We start from the raw sequence: 24,522 nt of genomic DNA, 5'->3' as shown, positions 1-24,522 counted from the left end.
TTCAGATAATCTACACAAAGTGTTCTTCTAAATAGGAAATTCAGATTGTTCCTGTGGCTTGTAAATAAAATCATGATCCTAAAGGAACCCACCACTATGTAAATTAATGGATGTCCCAGTGTTAACTCCCTAGTATGGTTTGCAGGACAACACAGTGTTTACCCATAATGAGGATTCTCTTGTTGGACAGAAAGTATCAAATACTTTGAATATGTTAGAAACACTCTTTCAAGTACCTGGCAAAGAGAAAGCTGAATGCAAGCATAAAGTAGAACAGATCATTTCACAGAAAAAGCTAAAATAGTAAACTATACCTAAGCCTGTTTTATTTAGGCTTTATTTAGCCTGTTAATTTTAACCCCAGAGTTATCTCCTTTCATTTCTTTTTTACATTAATATCTGGAATAAAAAGAAAAATAAAGCCTCCAGTCTATTTTAATCTTAAGTATTTCCATTTTCTGCTCATGTATTTAATTTTCTTATTTTGATTTTTCTCTTTTCTTTTACTTTATTTTTCCCTTTTGGTTTCCACATCTAAAGAATGTAGTGTACAGGTGAGATATATTTTTGCTATAAGAATAAGAAACAGATTGTAATTATGCATGTTTTTAACTAGAGTCCAAAATCATGTTCTACAATCTACATTTTTCTCTTAGAGGAGGCTAGGTTTGAATTGGATTTTCTGTCTCTATATTGTTACATTGTGTTATAGTGAGAATTAAGAGAAGTACTATCTATTGACCAGAGATTCATAGATTTGTGTATATTTCGTATCATTATAATAGTCCAAGGTCTGGTTCTAAGCTTCTCAGTCTCTGGAGCCCTGCTGTATCAGAGCACTTCAAGTTTATTAATAGCTCTGGAGCTGATTACTCAATTCACAAAAGTCTGATGTACAAATTGCCAACTTGTTAGTTAGAACTAAAACTGTGAAAGGGCGCCAAATATTCTCTCTCTAAAAGTAAAGGGTCATTGGCTGCCAAAATTTCATCAGAAATGTACTTGAGGAGCATGGCATTGCAGCAAGAGGAGACAGCTGGATTATATGAGAAGCTGCTCAGTTTGACAACCTGATGTATCCTTCTCCTGGGTAAGAGTATACATGCCAAGTTAATATAAATATGCTGCCAACGGTCAGCTATCCTCTTCTAATCCATGTAAAAGGCACATCAATAACTTATCGTGTGTAGATTTTCATTTGTCTAGACTTTGTAGAAACTACATGCATTTTGTTAACAATCTTTCTTTAACCTGAGAATGTAAGACGTTTATATTTTGGTGTAATTGCAATCATATTCCCATCTAGGTTCCTGAGTCTATATTTTTATGAGACCAGGTGGGCTTTGGCATTCCCAAACCTTCTTTTCTTCTCCCCCACTATTGTTTACAATGGCTTCTATGGTTTAACCATATCCATCTGTGTGAATTTTACTTCTACTGCTGCTAATGGTACCACTACTACTATTGTGATTCTTACTACCACAATTTCTACCAGCTAAGAAGCATAAATAATGTCAGCTCTCATTTAATCTTCACAACACAACTAGGGGGTAGGTATAATTATTATTATAGTATCATTTTACAGTAAGGAAACAGGTTTAGAGAAGTCTAAATAGAAAGTGGTAAAGCTGAAATTTGAACTCAGATATATGTCTTCAATATGGATTCTTATTCACAGTAATTTTGCTGTTAATTTAGGATGGCGCTCTTTAACATCCAGAGACTTGTAAATGTCATTAAGCCATCGCTGAGTCTTTTGTTTTTTTTTCTAAGAAAACTAGAAAAATTGAGTGGAATCCAAAAGTTGCTTTGGAACATAGATTTTTCTAGATAAAATATTACAAAGTAGGGAGCAACTGTAATTTATGTAGCTTTAAATCCACGAGGGTACAGTGACCCTGGTGAAATTGCTTGCCATGTTAGACTTGTCATAAATATATTGTGAGAATATTTATAGAGTATGGTAAGTGTATATGGAGCTTAGCAAAGCATAAAGCAGCAAAGACAAGGTGCTTGCCCTAAAGAGTTGGTGATTCAATTTAGATGTAGACAGAATACTGGATACCTATAAAATGTTAATAGAGAGTTGGTTGATTGACTTATAACCTCAGTCATGGTACCATAAATCAGATGGTTACACTCTAAACATCTAATGAGCTGCTGGGTAGATCAGCAAGACCGTGTCTGGCTACTATGACAGCTGCGGGTGGCTTTATTTTGAAATAACATGGGAAGTGGCCAAAAATACAGGGAAAAATGTAATATATAACTGTCTACATGGCATGCCACACAATAAAACATTCTGAAAAGGACAATTACACAAAGTCATATTCAAAGGAGACTTTTTTCATTGTTATTCAGTGGGGCAACCTTATTTTTCTACTCCGGAAGGGAGTAGAAAAGAAATTGTAATGCAGATTTTTAAAATCAGAATTTATCTGAATTTTTATCGGTTAACTTATCTTTTACTTACATAGCTATCCCTTGATATTCACCACACCCTAACCCCACGAATACCAAAATCAACAGATGCTCAAGGCCCTTTTATATAAAATGATGTAATATCTGATTAGAACCTATGCACATACTCCAGTTTACTTTAAATCATCTCTAGGTTACTTATAATACCTAAAACAATGGAAATATTATGTAAAATGTTGTTATACTGTTTCGGTTTTATTTGTCTTGTGTTTTATTATCATATTATTAATTTTTTAAAATATGTTTGATCCATGATATGTTGAATGCCCATAAGTGGAGCCCATGAATATTGAGGAACAGCTGTATGCTAATGGTACAATTATTTTAAAAAGTCAAATAAAGTAGAAGAATATGGGCATCAGTCACAAAATTTCAGTGTCTGTATAGTAGATAGAGAAGATGGATCTGTGGAATGAAGGATCACGAGACTGGGTGCTCCTTGATGCCACAGACTTTGTGTTCACATTGTTCATTACCAACCGCCAATACCCCTGGCACACACGCAGGTGTACACATGCAGATTTAAACATAAAAAAGCCCTGCCTGCCCACTTTTTTTTTTCTTTTTTGTTAAGATTTGGAGAAAAGAAATAACCATATGTCTTATTTCCTTCTACGCTCCCTCTTTTGGGGCAACACGCCTGGTAAGCCCAAACGCATTTCTGTCTTTTGTTTCTTCATGTAGTAAGCTTGTAGGTCAGCCTTCGCTCTGGTGAAAAGTAGGTGTGGGGTGGCCAATAATTCTAAACAGCCAAGTTTAAATCATTGAAAGCATCAGAAAGTCTGCTTGTGGCCAAATATTAATTTCTACCAGCTAGCCCAGCTTCATCAGAAGTAAAACTGCCATTTTCTCTCCATCTGTCTGACTTTATGTTTTGCTCTCAGTTGATTCAAAACTTGAAAAGAAAGAGAAAGAGTGTGATTAAATTTCCATACACACAATAAATGAGTATTGAATAAACGGTTCAGGTAAATTAGCAATCAGAAATTGAAAAGTTAATTAGGTTATATATGAGTTTGTTGATGTCTTTGTTTTAAATTATCATGTGTTGTTGGTCCCTTTGAAGTCAAGATCTATATTAGAGTCATCTCAGTAACAATTAGCACTTAATAGTTACAGGCATATAGTAGGCATTAACTATACTTAGTATTAAATAGACTTGCTTATTTTTAGCTCTAAATTATACATGTAATCATATATTAGGCTGGTGCAAAAGTAATTGCAGTTTTTGTATTGTTGAAATTTGCCATTTGATATTGGAATACATTCTTAAATAAATGTGGTTATGTTATACATCATTTTAATGCACATTTCCAGCTTTATGTGTTTTTTATGTGTGTGTGTGTGTTTTTTTTTTGCTAAGGACTTATTACTTGCTCCTTATTTTATTTTTATTTTAGACTACGGAAATTATATTAGGCAAAAAGCAAATTTAAGGAATTTTCTTATTTGAGTTCAAAATGGGTCATAAAGCAGTGGAGACAACTCACAACATCAACAGCGCATTTGGCTGAGGAATTGCTAACAAATGTACAGTGCAGTGGTGTTTCAGGATGTTTTGCAAAGGAGACAAGAGCCTTGACGATGAGCGTAGTGACTGGCCATCGGAAGTTGACAACGACCAATTGACAGCAATCATCGTAGCTAATCCTCTTACAACTACATGAGAAGTTGCCAAAGAAGTCAGCATCAACCATTCTATTGTTGTTTGGAATTTGAAGCAAATTGGAGAGGTGAAAAAGCTCAAAAAATGGGTGCCTCATGAACTGACAGAAAATTTTTAAAAAATCACCACTTTGAAGTGTTGACTTCTCTTATTCTACGCAACGACAATGAACCATTTCTTGATTGGATCGTGATGTGCAATGAAAGAGGATTTTATACATGGTGACAACCATCTCAGTGGTTGGACAGAGAAGAAGCTCCAAAGCTCTTCTCAAAGCCAAACTTGCACCAAAGAAAGGTAGTGGTCAGTGTTTGGTGGTCTGCTGCTGGTCTGATCTACTGTGACTTTCTAAATCCTGGTGAAACCGTTATATCTGAGAAGTATGTTCAGCAAATCCAGGAGATGCACCGAAAACTGCATTGCCTGACACCACCACTGGTTAACAGAAAGGGTCCAATTCTTCTCCATGACAACATCCCACCACATATTGCACAACCAATGTTTAGAAGTTGAATGAATTGGGCTATGAAGTTTTGCCTCATCTACCATATTTGCCTGACCTCTCACCAACTGACTACCACCAAGTATCTCAACAACTTTTTGCAGGGAAAATGCTTCTACAACCAGCAGGATGCAGAAAATGCTTTCCTAGAGTTCATCAAATCCCAATGCATGAATTTTTACTTTACAGAGTGATGTTAAAAATAACATCAAGCCTGGCGTGGTGGCTCACGCCTGTAATCCCAGCACTTTGGGAGGCCGAGATGGGGGTATCACGAGGTCAGGAGATCGAGACCATCCTGGCCAGCACGGTGAAACCCTGTCTCTACTAAAAATACAAAAAATTAGCCGGGCGTGGTGGTGGGTGCCTGTAGTCCCAGCTACTCGGGAGGCTGAGGCAGGAGAATGGCGTGAACCCAGGAGGCGGAGCTTGTAGTGAGCCGAGATCACGCCACTACACTCCAGCCTGGGTGGCAGAGCGAGACTGCATCTCAAAAAAGAAAATATGTATATATATATTTTTTTTCACAGAGTGATATTAAAAGTAACTTTATAGTATATTATATTCTAAACATTATGTGGGATCACTATTTAACATGTTGCCATGGAAATACAAAAAGTTATCTGTTTGAAATATTAGCATATAAACTTTATAACTAGGACCTGAGAGAAGACACTGTTTTAAAAACAGGTTGTAGAAGATTGAATCTTGGAATAGAGATGTGAAGAGTACCACAGACCCTTTCCCCAGCAAACAACCATGTAAATGAAGAAAATTATATTTTAAAAAAGTCTCTGTACATTATCCTTAGGGGTTACAGATGATGGAGGAATATTCGTTCAGAAAGCCTACTAAACTTCATTGAGGACAGTGAATGCTAATGTAGCCTCACTGTCATTGCTCTCCTACCCCCAGCTCTGTCTCAATGAAACTGCTCTGGGAGTTGTAACCTTAGTGACTGTTGTCATAAGAAAAGGATTCTCTCTCCCTCTACCTTCCAGTTTAGAACTACTTAACCTCAGAAGGGGCAGGCCACAAGTATTTCTCATTGCCACCAGCACCAACATGCAGATATACTATGCCAGGCAGGCACAGTGGAGATGTCTGTGGTTACCTTTCTTTACCCAAAACCAACTTCTAGGGGACAATCCCTATTCTAGGCTGGCAGGCTGAGAATACTAGGACCTGATTACCCACCAAAGCTGGCTCTGTGAGCAGAGTTTCACAACAGGAGAGGCAAGTCAAAAAGATTAAGGGGTCACCTAGCACCGTCTTTTAAAGCGGAAGTGTCACTCTGGGAGAAGTCCCTCCAGTTCCTACGCAGTGGTGCAGAGATCCTATCCGTGAGGAAAGACAGCAGAGAGAAGCAAGCCTTAAAAAGAGTTCCTTATCTCTACCTGAAGAAACTGACTTCATTTAGCTGAGAGGGTATAAACTTCCATGGCAAAGGATACAGTGAAAAGACAATGGAGATCTTCGTGGAAAGCAACTAAGAGAGTATACCTATAACTCCATGATATAAATAGCAGAAAGTAAAATTGCAGAGCAATAAGAAGTTTAACAAAGAGAACCAGGGAAAGAGATAGCCAAGAAGAGTCTTTATGGGATCATAGTCAACTCTGGCAGTTGGGAAGACTGTGCATATGTGCTAGGATGCAATCATTCAGGAATTATCAGAGTAGAACATGGAAAAGACCTGAAAACATTTCCAAAGTCACACACAGAGCCATCAAGAGTGAGTCTTACTGGCATGAGGACTTAAACATAATCTCTGTCCAACTAGTAGCTGAATAATAACTTATTCGGACTCAGAGGCAATTTCTATTTAATACAGCCTTAAAAATAAAATTACATATTCCAAGAATGTGGAAGACCCCGTGCATGCCCAGTAGTTGGGCCTTTCAGGAGTGAACAAAGACAGCAGGTTCAAGCTCTGAATGTGAGTGAAAAAATGTAAGCTTCTTGAAGAGTGATAGCAGTCTCCAAGCCACACACCCATTCAGTGGTAAGTAAGAGGGTTTAAACACAATCTTTAACCAATAAGAGGTATATTTCAACACAGCGATAAACCATATTTTTCCTAGATAAAAAAATAAAAATAAAAAACAATCTTTTTAGAGACATTAAAGGCTGCACATTGCAAGAGTTATAGACTTCAGAGTCAGTTCAGTCAAATCACCAGCCAAATAAACCATCAAGCAAAAAACATCACATCTCCCAGGGATAAAGAAAATTGGTATCCAGAGTTGCTAAAATATATTATCCAAAAATAGACAGTTTAAAAAATTATGGAACATGCCAAGAAGCAAGAAAATGCACCCCCTACGCTAGGGGCATGGGAGAAGGCAGGCAATAAAAATTACTTTTTGAAGGGCCTAGGCATTGGATTGGGAGAAAATCTTTAAAGCAACCAGTACAAACCTGTTCCTAGTACAGGAGACCATATATAAATAATTATTTGAAACTAAGATAATGTGTCATCAAATAGAAAATATCAATGAAAAGATGTATTAAAAAGGAATAAACATTATTTTAACATGCACAATAAATGAAATTAAAAATGCACTAGAGAAGCTAGCTCAACAGTAGGTTTTTGGTGGCCTAAGAAAGAAATAGAGAACTTGAAAACAGATCAATAAAGATTATTCAATCAGAACACAGAAAAGAAAAACAAAGGCAAATAAACAGGGCCTCAAAGAAATATAGATTATCATTAAGTGAACCAACATGTGCATAATGAAAATGCCAGACACTGATGAGAGAGAAAGAAAAGTGAAGTTAAAATAGTAAAAGAAAACATTGTGTAATATTTTTAAATTTATTGGAAACATCCCTGTATACCTACAAGAACCTCAAGAAATTCCGAGAAGGTTAAACTCAAAGAGATTCAAATACAGACAACATAGTAAATGTCTTTGTGAAAGAAGATGAAGAAAAAACTCCTGAAAAGAGCAAAGGAAAAATAACTTATCATGATACATAAGATCACTCAGCAAGATTAGTAACTATTTTTTTATCAGAAAATTCTAGAAAAAAAAGGGAATAACATAAAACAAATAATTAAAGTACTGAATGAATAAAAACAAACAATACTGTTAACAAAAATCTTAAACCAAGCAAGAATTATCTTTCAAAAATAAAGTAAAAAAAAAGACATCCCTGAATAAACACAAGTTGAAATTTTTTGCTAGCAGTCCTGCCCTATAAGAAATACTAAAGGAAGTTTTCAGGCCAAAGCAGGTGATACCAGGTGAGAGTAATTGAAATCCCCATGGAAACAAAAAATAACTGGTTAAGATAATTATATAGGTAATTATAAAATTAAGTATGAATGTTTACACAGATGGAGCAAGATAGCTAAATAGAAGCCTCCACTGATCATCACCACTGCAAAAACACCAAATTTTAAAAATCAGATGGCCAATCACAGTACCTCATATTAACTTCACATCGCTGAAAGACACAAGGTAGGAAAGACAGTCTTGAATTGAGGATGCCATCCCTCCTTCGTCCACTGGCAGTGGCCACATGACATGGAGAGAGAATGTGTGCACTTCTAGGAGGGAGCACAGCAACTGGGGACTTGGCATTAAACTCCAATTGCAGCCCTGTCACAGCAGAGAGCAAAGCTATGTTGGGTTCCTTTGGTGTCCCCCATGAAGGGAGCATTTGGACTTGCCTTAGCCAGAGGGGAATTACCGACCAAGCAGCTAGAACTTGAGTTTCTTGAGGCCTCGCCACTGTGGTCTAAAAAGCTCTGGGGTCCTAGGTAAACTTGAAAGGCTTTTTAGGACACAGGGACTGCAATTCCTAGGCAAGTCCTAGTGCTGGGCTGGGCTGACAGGTAGTGAACTAGGGTGCCATGTGACCCAGGGGACACCAGACAGGGCAGCTAAGGAATTGCTTGCACCACCCCTCCCCCAACCCTAGGCAACACAGCTCACAGCAAGAAAAGTTACTCCTTCCTTTTGCTTAAGGAGAGGAGAGCAAAGAGTAAAGAGGAAGAGGACTTTGTCTCACATTTTGGATACCAGCTCAGCCAAAATAGGACAGGGCACGGGGCAGAGTTGTGAGGTCCCCATTCTAGGCCCTTGCTCCCTGATGACATTTTTAGACACCCTCTGGGCCAGAAAGGAACCTGCTGCCTTGAAGGGATGTACCCACTCCTGGAAGGATTTATTACCTGCTTGCTAAAGGGCCAAGGGCGAAGGGCCCTGAATAACCAATAGAAATACACAGATAGTATGTTGTGGGGCTTAGGTGAGACTCTGAGACATGCTGACTTCATGTAGGACCCAGCACATTCCCAGCTGCCGTGGCTACTCCTGCTTGAGAAAAGCAGAGGAAAAAGCAAAGAGGACTTTGACTTACACCTTAGGTACCAACTTGGCCACAGTGGGGAAGAGCACTAAGTGGGTTCTTGGAGTCCCAATTCCTGTCCTGGGCTGTTGGGCAGCATTTCTGGATCTGCTAGGGCTAGAAGAGATATCACTTCCCTGAAGGGCAAGTCCCAGGCTAGACAGCATTTACTACAAGCTGACTGATGAGCCCCTGGGCTTTAAATGAACATTGGTAGTGGCCTGGCAGAACAACTTGTGATGGTTAACACCAAGTGTCAACTTGATTCGATTGAAGGATGCAAAATATTGTTCCTGGGTGTGTCTGCGTGAGTGTTGCCAAAGGAGATTAACATTTGAGTTGGTGGAATGGGAAAGGCAGGCCCACCCTCAATCTGGATGGGCACAATCTAATCAGCTGCTGGTGTGGCCAGAATAAAAGCAGGCAGAAGAATGTGAAAGGCTAGACTGGCTTTGCCTCCAAGCCCACATCTTTCTCTTGTGCTGGATGTTTCCTGCCCTCAAACATCAGATTCCAAATTCTTGAGCTTTGGAACTCAGACTGGCTTCCTTTCTCCTCAGCTTGCAGACAGCCTATTGTGGGACCTTGTGATCATGTGAGTTAATACTCCTTAATATACTCCCCTTTATATATACATCTATCCTATTAGTTCTGTCCCTTTAGAGAACCCTGACTAATATACTCCCCATGGGCTGGTGGTGGTGGTGGTAGCCACTGGGAGAGGCTCTTCTTCCTGGGGAAAGGAGAGGGAAGAGCAGAAAGAATTTTGTCTTCTGGTTTGAGGGCCAGCTTAGCTGCAGTAGAACAGAACATCAGATACATTTCTAATTCCAATCACTGGCTCCCAGACTGGCTCTCTGGATTCCCCATGGGGCCTGTAGGAACTCACTGCCCTGAAATGAAAGACACAAACGTGGATGGCTTCCTTACTTGCTGATCATAGAGCCCTAGGGACTTGGGTGAACATAGGCAGTAGCCGGATAGTGGTTACAGCAGGCCTTAGGTGAGATCCAGTGCTGTGCTGGTTTCAGGTCTGGTCAAGCGCAGTCCCTAGTGGTGGTGGGTGCTTTCATCACCCTACCCCTAGGTCCAAGCAGCTCAGCACTCAGATAGAAAGATTCTGTTTGTTTGGGAGAAAATAAGGAAAGAGAACAAGTGTCTCTGCCTGGTAATCTAGAGAATTCTTCCAGATCTATCCAAGACCACCATGGTGGCACCTCTAAGAATGTGCAAGAACCACAGCATTTTCCAGCTGGCAGCCAAAGTCCCTTTAAAAACCTGGAAGGCCTTCTGAAGAAAGATGGGCAGAAACAATCCCAGACTGCAAAAACTATATAAAAGACCTAACTCTTCAATGCCCAAACACAAATGAATACCCACAAGCATCAAGAGCATCCAGGAAAACATGACCTCACCAAATGAACTAAATAAGGCACCAGGGACCAATCCTGGAGAAAGACAGCTAAATGACTTTTTAGATAGATAATTCAAAATAGCTGTTCTGAGGAAACTCAAAGAAATTCAAAACAGCAGAGAGAAGGAATTCAGAGTTATATCAAATAAATTTAACAAAGAGAATAAAATAATTAAAAATAATCAAGCAGAAATTCTGGAGCTGACAGAATGCAATTGACCTACTGATGAATGCATAAGAGTTTTTTAAATAGCAGAATTGATCAAGCAGAAGAAAATTAGTGAGCTTATGTATTTGAAAATACATAGAGGAGACAAAAGGAAAGGGTAAAAATAGTATTAAGTATGCCTATGAGATCTAGACAAGAACCTCAAAAGGCCAAGTCTTAGAGTTCTTGCTGGTCTTTAAGAGGAAGTAGAGATAAAGATAGGGATAGAAAATTTATTCAACGGGATAATACCAGAAAACTTCCCAAACCTAGAGAAACATCAACATTCAAGTACCAGGAGGTTATAGAATATGAAACAGATTTACCACGGTCCAAAAAGGACTACCTCAAGGCATTTAGTAATCAGTCTCCCAAAAGTTAAGGATAAACACAGGATCATAAAAGCAGCAAGAAAAAAGAAGCAAATAACATACAGTGAAGCTCCAATATGTCTGGCAGCAGATTTTTCAGTGGAAGCTTCACAGGCCTGGAGAGAAGGACATGACATATTAAAGTGCTGAAAGAAAAAAACATCCAAAAACCTTTACCCTAGAAGAGTATATCTGGCAAACGTATTTTTTAAACGTGAAAGAGAAATAAACACTTTCCTTGATTAAAAAAAAAAAAAAAAAGAAAGAAAGAAAAAGAAAGAAAAGAAATTAAAAAAAAAAAAAAAGAAAAGAGAAAGAAAACCTAAGGGATTTTATCAACACCAGACTTGTTGTACAAGAAATGCCAAAGGGAGTTCTCCAATCTGAAAGAAAGGATGTTAATAGCAATACAAAATAAACTGAGGGTACAAAACTCACTGATAATAGTAAGCACACACAAAAAACTCAGAATATTATAACACTGTAATTGTGGTGTGTAAACTACTCTTAAATAGAAAGACTAAATGATGAAACAATTAAAAATCATAACTACTATAACTTTTCAAAACATAGGCAGTACAATAGAACATAAAGAGTAACAACAAAAAGTTAAAAAGCATGAGGACAAGTTAAAGTGTAGAGTTTGTATTGGTTATCTTTTTGCTTGCTTGTTTGTTTATTCAATGAGTGCTGTCACCAGTTTAAAATAATGGGTTATAAGATTTGCAAGCCCCATGATAACCTCAAATAAAAAAGAAAAACATACAACAGATACACAAAAAATAAAACGCAAGAAATTAAATCATACCACCAGAGAAAATCACCTTCACTAAAACGAAGACAGAAAGGAAAAAAGGAAGATAAGACCACAAAGCAAGCAGAAAATAAATAACAGAATCGCATAGATGAGTTCTGGCTTATTGATAATAATATTGAATGTACATGGACTAAACTTTTCAATTAAAAAACACAGAGTGACTGAGTGAATAAAGAAAAATAAAAACAAGACCCAATATCTGTTGCCAAAAGGAAACACATGTCACTTACAAAGATATATATATTTAGACCAAAAGAAAGGGATGAAAAAACATATTCCACAATAATGGGGAAAAAAAGAGCCACAGTCACTGTGTTTATATCAGACAAGATAGATTTCAAGACAAAACTGCAAGAAGAGACAAAGAAGGTAATTATATAATCATAAAGCGGTCAAGTAAGCAAGGAGACATAAAGATTATAGACACATATGCCCTCAATGCTGGAGTACCCAAATATATAAAGCAAATCTTATTAGAGCTAAAGAAGAAACTAGACCTCAATAGAATAATAGCTGGAGAGTTCAACACCCCAGTTTCAGCATTTCAGACCTTCCAGATAGAAAATCAACAAAGAAACTTCAGACTTCTTCAAATTTCTGCACTATAGAATAAATGGACCAATAGATATTTGCAGAGCATTTCATCCAACAGCTGCAGAATACACATTCTTCTTCTCAGCACATTACTCATTCTCAAGGATAGACCATAGGTTAGATCACAAAACAAGTCTCAAGACATTCAAAAAATGAAAATAATATCAAGCAACTTCTCTGACCACAATGGAAAGTAGAAGTCAATGACAAAATAAAATTTGGCAACTATACAAGCACATAGAAATAAAACTATATGCTCCTGAATGACCAATGGGTCATTGAAAGAATTTAGAAGGAAACTGAAGAATTTTTAAGTGAATAATAATGGAAACACAACATACCAAAACCTAGGAGATACAGCAAAATTAGTACTGAGGGGGAAATTTATAGCTCTAAGTACCTACACCAAGAAAGAAAAAAATAAAAAACTTCAAATGAATAACCTAGCAATGCCTCTTAAAGAGCTAGAAAGGCAAAAGCAAAGCAAACCAAAAACTAGTAGAAGAAAAGAAATAATGAAACTGAAATGGAGAAAATACAAAAGATTAATGAAAAGAAAGGTTGGAACTTTGAAAAGGTAAATAAAATTCGCAAACATTTAGCCAGACTAACTAAAAAAGAGAAGGTCCAAATAAATAAAGTCAGAGACAAAAAATGAGAAATTACAACTGATACTGCAGAAACTGAAAAAAAAAATCATTAGTGGCTACTCTGAGAAACTGTATGGCAACAAAGTGGAAAATTACAGGAAACAGATAAACTCCTAAACACATACAACCTACCAAGAATGAACTAGAAAGAAATAAAAAACCTGAACAGACAAATAACAAGTAATGAGATCAAAGCTGTAATACGAAGTCTCCCAGAAAAGAAAAGCTCAGGACTGATGGCTTCACTGCTGAATTCTACCAATCATTTAAAGAAGAACTAATACCAATGTTACTCAAACTATTTGGAAAACTAGAAAAGGAGGGAACACTTCCAAACTCATTCTATGAGGACTGTATTACCCTGATACTAAAACCAAAGAAGAAAACCACAGGCCAATATCTCTGATAAACATTGTTGCAAAAATCCTTAACAAAATATTAGCAAACCAAATTAAACAATACATTAAAAAGATCATTCATCATGACCAAATGGGATTTATCCCAGGGATGCAAGGATTGTTCGATATATGCAAACCAATCAATGTCAAGTGTCATATCAACAGAATGAAGGACAAAAATCATGTGCTTGTTTAAATTGATGCTGAAAAAGCATTTGATAAATTTCAACTTCTCTGCCATGATGCAAACACTGAAAAGTTGAGTACAGAAGAAATATAACATAATGAAAACTATATATGACAGACCCACAGCTAGCAATGTATTGAATGGAGAAACACCAAAAATCTTTCCTCTAATATCTGAAACACAAGAATGCCCAGATTCACCACTATTATTCAATGTAGTACTAGAAGTTCTAGATAGAGCAATTAGACAAGAAAAAGAAATAAAGATTGTCCAAATCAGAAAATAATAAGTCAATTTATCCTTGTTTGCAGATGATATAATCTTTTATTTGGAAAAACTTTAAGCTGCCACAAAAAACTACTTTAACTGAGAAACAAATCCAATAAAGTTGTAAGACACAAAATCAATATATAAAAATCAGTAACATTTCTGTATGTCAATAGTGAAAAATGTGAAAAAATAAAAATTAATCCCATTTATGACAGTCACACATAAAATTAAATACCTATGAATTAACCTCACCAAAGAAGTGAAAGAATTTTACAACAAAAAGTATAAAACGCCTATGACAAAAATTTAAAAGGACACAAAAAATGGGAAGATATTCCATGTTCATGAATTGGAAGAATCAATATTGTCAAAATGTCCATACTCCCTAAAGCAATCGACATATTCAATACAATTCCTATCAAAATACCAATGATATTATTCAGAGAAATAGAAAAAAAAATTCTAAAAATCGTTTATATAGAACCACAAAAGACCCAGAATAGCCAAAGCTATCCTAAGCAAAAGGGAAAAACAAATAATAATAACTGTAGAAGTCACATTACCTGACTTCAGATTATAATACAAAACTATAGTAACCAAAATAGCATGGTACGGACATAAAAACAGACACAAAGACCAATGAAATAAAATAGGGAACTCAGCAACAAATCCATACATCTACTGTGAGCTTGTTTTCAACAAAGATGTCAAGAACTTTCATCGGGGAAATGACAGTCCTTTTAATAAATGGTTCTGGTAAAACTGGATATTCATATGTGGAAGAATGAAGTTAGATTTATATCTCTCAATATATACAAAAATCAAATCAAAATTGATTAAAGATTTAAATCTAAGACCTCAAACTATGAAACTACTAAAGAAAAACTTTGGGGAAACTCTCCAGGAAAGTGACCTGCGTGAAGATTTTTTTCTTTTTTTTTTTTCTTTTTTTTTTTTTTTTGAGACAAGTCTTGCTCTGTTGTCCAGGCTGGAGTTCAGTGGCATGACCTCGGCTCACTGCAACCTCTACCTCTCATGTTCAAGTGCTTCTCCTGCCTCAGCCTCCTGAGTAGCTGGGATTACAGGCGCCCGCCACCATGCCTGGCTATTTTTTTTGTGTGTATTTTTAGTAGAGATGGGGTTTCACCATGATGGCCAGGTTGATTTTGAACTCCTGACCTCAAGTGATTCTCCCACCTCAGCTTCCCAAAGTGATAGGATTACAGGCATGAGGCATTGTGCCCAGCTGGCAAAGATGTTTTGAGTAATACACTACAAGCACAGACAACCAAAGCAAAAATGGACAAATCATATCACATCAAGTTAAAAAAGCTTCCGCACAGCAAAGGAAACAACCAACAAAGTGAAGAGACAACCCAAAGTATGGGAGAAAATATTTTCAAACTGCCTATCTGAAAAAATGATTAATAAGCAGAATACATAATGAGTTCAAACAACTCCATAGGAAAAAAATCTAGTAATCTGATTAAAACATTGGTAAAAGATCTGAATAGACAGTTTTTAAAAGCAGACGTACAAATGAAAAACAGGTATATAAAAAGTGTGCAACATCACTGATAATCAGAGAAATGCAAATCAAAACTACAATGAGATATCTCACTTCAAAAGACAGGCAATTGCAAATACTAGAAAGGATGTGGAGAAAAGGGAACTCACACTGTTGGTGGGCATGTAAATTAGTGCAATCACTATGAAGAACAGTTTAGAGGTTCCTTAAAATACGGAAAATAGATCAATCATACAATTCAACAATCCCACTGCTGGGTATATACTCAAATGAAAGGAAATCAATATATCAAAGGGGTATCTGCATTTCCATGTTTGTTGCAGCATTGTTCACATTAGCTTAGATTTGGAAGCAATCTAAGTCTCCATCAACAGGCAAATGGGTAAAGAAAATGTGGTACATATACACAATGGAGTACTATTCAGCTATAAAAAAAGAATAATATCCTATCATTTGCAACAATATGGATGGAACTGGAGGTCATTATGTTAAGTGAAATAAGCCAGGCACAGAAAGACAAATGTCATCTGTTTTCACTTACTCACAGGAGCTAAACATTGAAACAATTGAATTCAGAGATAGAGAGTAGAAAGATAGTCACCAGTGGCTAGAGAGGGTAGTTGAGGGGAATAGTGGAGATGGTTAACTGGTATGAAAATGTAGTTAGTAAGAATGAACAAAACCTAGAATTGTACACTGTTGGTGGAAATGCAAATTAGTTCAACCATTGTGGAAGACAGTATGGTGATTCCTCAAGGATCTAGAACCTTTTGAAATACCATTTGACCCAGCAATCCCATTACTGGGTATATACCCAAAGGAAAATAAATCATTCTACTATAAAGACACATGCACGTGTATGTTTACTGCAGCCCTGTTTACAATAGCAAAGTTGTGAAACCAATCCAAATGCCCATCAGTGATAGACTGGATAAGGAAAATGTGGTACATATACACCATGAAATACTATGCAGCCATAAAAAGGAATGACATCATATCCTTTGCAGGGACATGGATGAAGTTGGAAGTCATCATCCTCAGAAAAACAAACACTGCATGCTCTCACTCATAAGTGCAAGTTGAACAATGAAAACACATGGAGACCGGGAGAAGAACAACACACACCAGGGTCTGTTGTCGGGTAAGGGGTGAGGGGAGGGAACTTAGAGGACAGGTCAATAGGTGCAGCAAACCACCACTGCACACGAATACCTATGTAACAAGCCTGCATGTTCTGCATATGTATCCCGGAACTTAAAGCAAAAATAAATAAATAAATAATAATAAAACCCTAGTATTTGATAGCACAACAGAGTGACTATAGTCAATAATAATTTAATTGTACATTTAAAAATAACTAAAGGAGTATAATTGAATTGTTGATAATATAAACAATAAATGCTTGATGGGATAGATACTCTATATACCATGATGTGATTATTACACATTACATTCCAGTATCAAAGTACCTCATGTATCCCATAAATATCATAAATATGTGCACCAACTATGTAGTCACAATAACTAAAAATTGAAAAAAGGAACTATATTTGCATATTCTCTTTCTTAGTAATAAATGATATGTATTTTTTATTTAATATTTATGTAAAATTATGTAAACAGATTTGTTAAACTTGTATCATATATAAAAATGTAATATATTTGAAAGTAACCACACATAGGAGGGGATGGGACAAAACTTTAACAAGAGTAGGAGGAAAGATATCAAATGGTAACCTGAATTCACGGGAAGAAAGAATAGAACCAGAAAGAATAAAAGCATTAAAAACTTATGTATACTTAATTTTCTTATCTGAGCTTCTCTTAAGATGTAAGATTATGTAAAGTAATAATAATAGCTGTGTACACTGGTGCAATATGTGTAACCAGAATAGTCCAACTGGGAGAGGGGAGTGAAACTATATAAGTAAATTTTCTATATTTCACTAGAATCAAGTATAAATCTCAAGTACATTCATATATACACATACACATCTACTCATACATACATATCTATGTCTACATGTACATAGTAAGCTCTAGAATAATCACTTAGAAGACAGTTAAAAATAAACACAGTTTAAAAATTATTAAATAAATTGAGATGTGACACTAGAAAATATAAACAGGCCATGGAGGAAAAGGTATATGACACAGACATGAAATGTATAGAAAATAAAAAGAAAAATGCAGATATAAATCCAGCAATATTAATAATAACATTAAGTTTAAAAGAATAAAACAATTAGAAGGCAGACATCCTCAGATTTGATGAAGAAGAAATGTCTAACACTATACTGTCTGCAGGAGACACAATTTAAAAATATAGGTTATAATGGAAATAATTGAGAAAGATTTATTTTTATTTTCTGTATGTCTTGTATCTGTTTTTGTATTTTCTAGTGTAACATTTGAATTTGCTTAATAAGTTTTTCCTCTGTGCACATGCATTATGTTATCTCCTCCTTTCGTAAGGATACTAGTCATAGTGAATTAGGGCCAATTCCAACAGCTTAATTCTAGCTTCACCTCCTCTTTAAATCTTATTACTAAATATAATAACGTTCTGAGGTACTAGGAGTTAGAGAGTCAACATATATGTTTTTGGGTAAAACAATTTGGTCTGTTATTCTCACTTTTAATAATGGATAGGAGAACCAGGCAAAAGCTCAACAAGGAAACAAGAGTTGAATATTATAAGCCAATTAGATTTGACAGAATCTTTAGAACACTCCCCCGAACAGCAGCAGAATATGTGTAAATTTCAAGTGCACATGGAACATTATTCAGGATAGACTCTGCGCTATGTCATAAAATGAGGTGTGAATAAGTTAACAGGACATGATGTCATACAAAGTAGTTTCTTTGATCACATTGGAATTAAATTAAAAATAAAAATAGATGGAATATTGCAAAATTCACATATGTGGAAATAACACAATCATATGTAACAAGGGATTAATCAAGCAATCACAAGGAAATTAAAAAATACGTTACGGTGAATGAAAATAAAAACACAACATACCAAAACTTATGAGATGCTGGTAAAGTAGTGCTACAAAGGATACTTATAGCCTGTACACACCGATATTAGAAAATGAACATCAAATATAAATAAAATAAGTTTTATCTCAAAACAATGAAAACAAAAAAGCAATTAAATACAAACCAATTAGAGGAAAATAAATAATAAATATTGGAGCAAAAATAAAAAATATACTTCATAGAAAAATAAAATATATAAAACCAAAATGTGGCTCCTTGGAAAGATCAACAAAATCAATGAACTTTTAACTAGACTGACCAGGATAAAATGGGATAAGTCCTAAATTACTACAATCAGGAATAAAAGAGGACACATTACTACTAACCCTAGGGAAATGAAAACATTATAAGGGAATACTATGAAAACTGTATGCTAAGTTAAATAACTTAGATGAAATGGACAAATTCATAGCAAGGCACAAACTATTAAAATTGACTAAAAATTCCCTCAGTGAACCTATAACATGTAAAGAGATTGCATTAGTGATTTAAAAACTTACTGCAAAGAAAACTCAAGGCCCAGACCCAAACCACTTCACTGGTTAATTCTACCAAGTGATTAAAGAAGAATTAGCTTCAATTTTTTACAAGCTTTTCCCACAACCCTTATTAACTTTCTGCTTCCCAGCCCAAAAAAAGAAAAAGGAAAAAACACTTCTCAACCCATTCTATAGGGGTTATTATTTTCCGAATACCAAAAGCAGGCAAAGATATCACTAGAAAAAAACAAAATAAAATAAAATCTACATATTCAGTATTTTTTTCTTAACCTGATAAAGAACATCTGCACAAAAATCAAATCTAACATTATACTTACTGGTAAAGGACAGTAACATTTCCATCTAAAATTATAAAACAAGAATGCCCACCCTCAACTTCTATTTAATATTGTACTTAAGATTCTAGCCTAGTCAAATAGGCAAGAAAAAGTAATAAAGGCCATCCAGATTGGAAATAAATAATTAAACTCAACTATATTTAAAAATGATGTGATCTTACAGGAGTCCACATACGCAACAAAACTATTAGACGTAATAAACAATTTCAGCAAGGTTGCAAAAAGGAAGATCGACATACAAAGTCAAATGTATTTCTAAACACTAATAATTAACAATCAAAAACTATTTTTAAAAAGTAATTGTATCTACATTGAATTAAAACAAACAAAACATTTAAGACTAAAACATAAGAAGTGTAGGACTTGTACACTGGAAAATACAAAACATTAAATAAATTAAAAGACATTCCATGTTCATGGATTGGAAGACTATTGTTAAGATGACACTATGCCTCTAATTGGTTTATAAATTCAAGGTGATCTATTTTAAATTTCCAGCTTGCTTTTTGAAAAAAAAAATTGGCAAATTGATTCTAAAATCTATATAATATAAAATAAATATATATATATTTATATTAGCATGTATTAATATAAAATATATAAATATTTACATATTTTATAAATATATTATCAGTCATAATTACATGTGTTGATATATTTTAATAAAAATATAAGTTGTAAACCAATATAAAACATAGAATACTTAAAATGTATAGAGTAATATATTTTTTTTCTTTTTCAGTGTTGGTTTGTCTATTCTTGGTCTTAAAACAACCTTTAAAAAGAAAATCAAATTTGGAGGACTCACTTCCTTATTTCATACTTAATGTACAACTACCATAGTAAAGACAGTGTGGTACTGATATATGGTTATTCTTACATGTCACTTGAATAGAATTGAGAGTCCCGAAATAAACCCTGCTATGTATTATCAATTTAATTTCAACTTATAAGTCAATGGAGAAAAATGACTTTTCAATAAGTAACAATGGGACAACTGGATATCCACATACAAAAGAATGAAGTGGGGCCTCTTCATAATGTATTACTTTCACACAAAAGTAATAGCCAAAGTAAAAGTATAACTTTTACACAAAAATTAGCTCAATATATCTAAACCTAAATCTAGGTTCTGGAAATATAAAATTGTTAGAGGAAAACATAGTATTAAATCATTGTGACCTTCAACTAAGCAATGGTTTCTTAAATATAATACTAAATGCGAAGAGGCAGATGAAACAGTAAATTAAACTAAATCAAAATAAAAAATTGCACTGTAAATATTACTATCAAGACAGTTAAATAGTAATTCACAGTTTACGAGAAAGTTTTACAAACCTTATATTTGATAAGGGTTTAGTATCTGGATTATATAAAGAATTCTTAGGACTAAATAATTAAAACATTCACATAGCCCAATTAAAAACTGGACAAAACTTTGAGGGGATATTTCTCCAAAGAAGTTATACAAATGAGCATATAAAAAGATGCTTAACACCATTATCCATTAGGTAAATGCAAAATAAAACTACTATAAGATACAACTTCACATCCTCCTAATGTCTACAAACAAAATGAGAGATAATATGAGATGACACAGAAGTAGAACAATGAGAACTCTCACAGACATCCTCATGTAAAGGTAACAACTAAAAATGTTGCAGCCAGTTTGAAAGACAGTTTGGCAGTTCCTTAAAATGTATCATAGAGTTCCCCTATGACTCAGCAATTTCATTTCTAGTTGTATATCCAAGAGAAATGAAAACACATATTCAAAAAAAACCTAAGCAAGAATGTTTATGGCAACATTATTCATATTATATTAAAAAATAGAAAACCCCAAATAATCTATTTTGATTTTTTTTTTTCTGGATATGTCGACTTGGCTAGGTTACAATCCCCAGTTATGTAATGAAACACTATGATAGGTGTTGTTGGGAAGGTATTTGATATATGTAATTAAAGTCAATAATCAGTTAACTTTAAATAAAGAGGAATTATTTGGATAATCTGAGTTAGGCCTTATTTAATTAGGTGAAAGTCGTTAAGAGCAGAGCTGAGACTTCCCTGATGAAGAAACTCTGCTTTGGTGAACAACAGCTTCATCTATGCCTAAAATTTGTAGTTCATCTTTTCTCATGGCCTTCCTTGTAGACTTTGGATTTTGCCTTGCCAGTCCTTATAATCACATAAGCGAATTCATGGGAGTAAATATTTTAACAGGTATCTCCTATTGAGTTCAGTTGTTCTGACTGAACCCTGAATAATACATCTGTTAATTGATGGGTAAAAAAAAAGAAAATCTGCATAAGAGAATATTATTTGGCAATAGAAAGAAAAAAGTACCGATTTATGCCACTTCATGGGCAAACCATGAAAACATTGCACTAAATGAAAGAGTCTAGTCACAAAAGAACACATATTGTATGATTTTGTGATTCTATTTATATGAAATATCTGGAGTGGGGAAATCTATAGAGACAGAGATAATTATTGAGGGCTTAGTAAAAGCAATTACTGCTATTGCTTAGTGGGGATTCTTTTTTTTTTGAGGAGTGATGAAAATTTTCTAAACTTAGATTGGGTTAACTTTTTTATTATTCTGTGAGTATACTATACTTGTCAAATTATATACTTTAAATGAGTGATTTGTATGGCATATGAAGTATATCTCAAAACAAACATTAGAAAAATGAGATAAATTTGTCAAAAGGACACAGTAGTCAACTAGAAGGAGAACCCATTGGACAAATATAGAACAATATGAGTATCAAAATAATAATAACAGGTTACAAGCATAGAAAAAAATAAAATTACATGTGTCAATAATGATATAAGTATATGTATCAATGAGTGTATTGCCATTCCTTTTGACAAAATACCAAGTATTAAATGTAGAAACAGTGATAGAAATGAAAAATCACCATTTGGCAATCATATTGGTGGGTACTTTAGATAAGAATCATCACAGGATGCCCAAGACTGGTCAGTGGAGTCTAATGCGAACAGGATATTGACACAATCTAAGAAAATCTTTCCATAAAATTTTACTTATTATAAAGGGTAAACATATTATTGTGTATGGAGAAAGCTAGCAGAAATGTCACCCACTTGTCATGTTTACAACACCAGTCACGATAGTGGGGTATTAAACTTGTGTCTCTTCTGATGTGCTACACTGCATAGTATCATACCTGGGATATTTCTGCTAGGAATGCCAAACTTGAGTCTGCTCAAGAGGGGAAACATTGGGCAGACATTGACTGGGGGTCATCTAGACTCTTTGAAGGTATCAAGGATGTGAAAGTAAAGGCAAGACTGAGAGATAATTCCCAATTAAAGGAAACTGGACCAGAATGGAAAGAAGAGAAATTGTTCAGACCATTGAGACATTTGGCCTAATTGGAAGACGGTCTGTGAATTGGATTATAGCATTGAAATAGTGTTGAGTTCCTCATTTGGGGGGTGGATGGAAGCAAAATATAATGTTTTTGTTTGTTTGTTTGTTTTCTGAGGGAATCTGGAATATTTTCTGTGAATGGAGCAAATAATGTAAAACTTTAACAAATGTGGGATTTGGTTGAAAGCACACAGGAGTTCTTTCTACTGCTGTAACAATATTTTATGTTTGAAATTGTCTAAAAATAATGTTTTCACAAATTATATATTGTTTCAAAGGTTAATTACTTGGTCTTGACCCAAATTGACAAATCTAAAATTCAACAGGTTCAAGGAACAAACAAAGGAACAAAGCAGATTAAAAGCTTTTTAGTTTGTTTTGGCCTCTAAGCACTATTTGATTAAAAAAGTAAGCATCTCGATTGAGGGAATTAGGGGTGGGTATCAAGAAATTTCTACTCCAAAATCTAATCTAATAAGAGATTGAGAACTTCTCAGTGTTTAAAGTGATGAGCAAGGATGCTTATATAGGAGTCAGCATTGAAAACATTCTGTGAAGAAAGTTTTGCACAGTCTAAAGAACAACTGATTTGCAAATATTTCTTGAATCTTAGCTTATATATTTTATTACAATATTTCATATAACAAATTTCTTGTTGAATTATTTCAATTGATTCTTTTTTCTAATACTGATAGCCTTCATATTCAATATTTGGTAAAAACTCTTACTCGTGGTCCTAGCATATAATTACTTTTGATTTTCAGCTTTTTTTTTTTTTTTTAGATTCTTTCATCACATATGACTTTAGTTATGGGTGAATCCAATGCTTTTAAGAAGTGAATGCTTATTTTGTATTATCAACTCAATATTTCAATTGGCATACACCTTAACAATTAATTTGATACTGTTGTTCCTTAACACAGAATTAGCTTCTATTGTGGTTTTGGAAGACATTCAGCATGAAAAATCAATGTTATATGAAAAGGCTAATATGGTGTAAATTATATTGTTATGGCCTGGCCAGAAAAAGCTGTTCCATGACTTCATTCAGTTTATATTGTGAAACAAGTCAGATTGACACACTGCCAAAAGCAATGCCATGTTTATTTATAAAATCATAAACCAAGGAAGATTATAAATTGACTCAATAGTGCATGATTTAATTTTTAAAAGAGAGTAAAAAGTCTTCAAATACTTTTAACACTCCCTTTAAAAATACAACTTCAACTTACTTTTTGTCATAAATTCAAGGCAGTCCTAGAGTTCAACAGTATATCCTACAGGTAGCAAGATACTGGGGCAAGAGTATATATTTTGTATTTAGATAGACATTAATTCAACTATTGTATCTGCATCTTAGCATATTTGGTCACAAAAATTATTTTAGCTTACTAAACTTTCTTACTTATAATTTTCCCAAGGTGCTGCGTAGAAGAATTAAATAAGGACACAATTCAAATTTGAGACCTTGTAACTAGTAACTGATGTGGTTTTGCTGTGCCCCCACCCAAATCTCAACTTGAATTGTATCTTCCATAATTCCCACATGTTGTGAGAGAGATCCAGTGGGAGGTAATTTAATCATGGGGGCCAGTCTTACCCTTGGTATTCTCGTGAATAAGTCTCATGAGGTATGATGGGTTTATCAGGGGTTTCCACTTCTGTTTCTCATTTTCTCTTGCTGCCACCATGTAAGAAGTGCCTTTCACCCTCTGCCATGATTGTGAGACTTCCCCAGCCACGTATAAGTCAAATTAAACCTCTTTTTCTTCCCAGTCTCAGGTACGTCTTTAT

Source organism: Piliocolobus tephrosceles, chromosome 6, assembly GCF_002776525.5.
Source record: "Piliocolobus tephrosceles isolate RC106 chromosome 6, ASM277652v3, whole genome shotgun sequence".
Taxonomy (NCBI): domain Eukaryota; kingdom Metazoa; phylum Chordata; class Mammalia; order Primates; family Cercopithecidae; genus Piliocolobus; species Piliocolobus tephrosceles.
Note: the sequence above shows the minus strand (reverse complement) of the source record.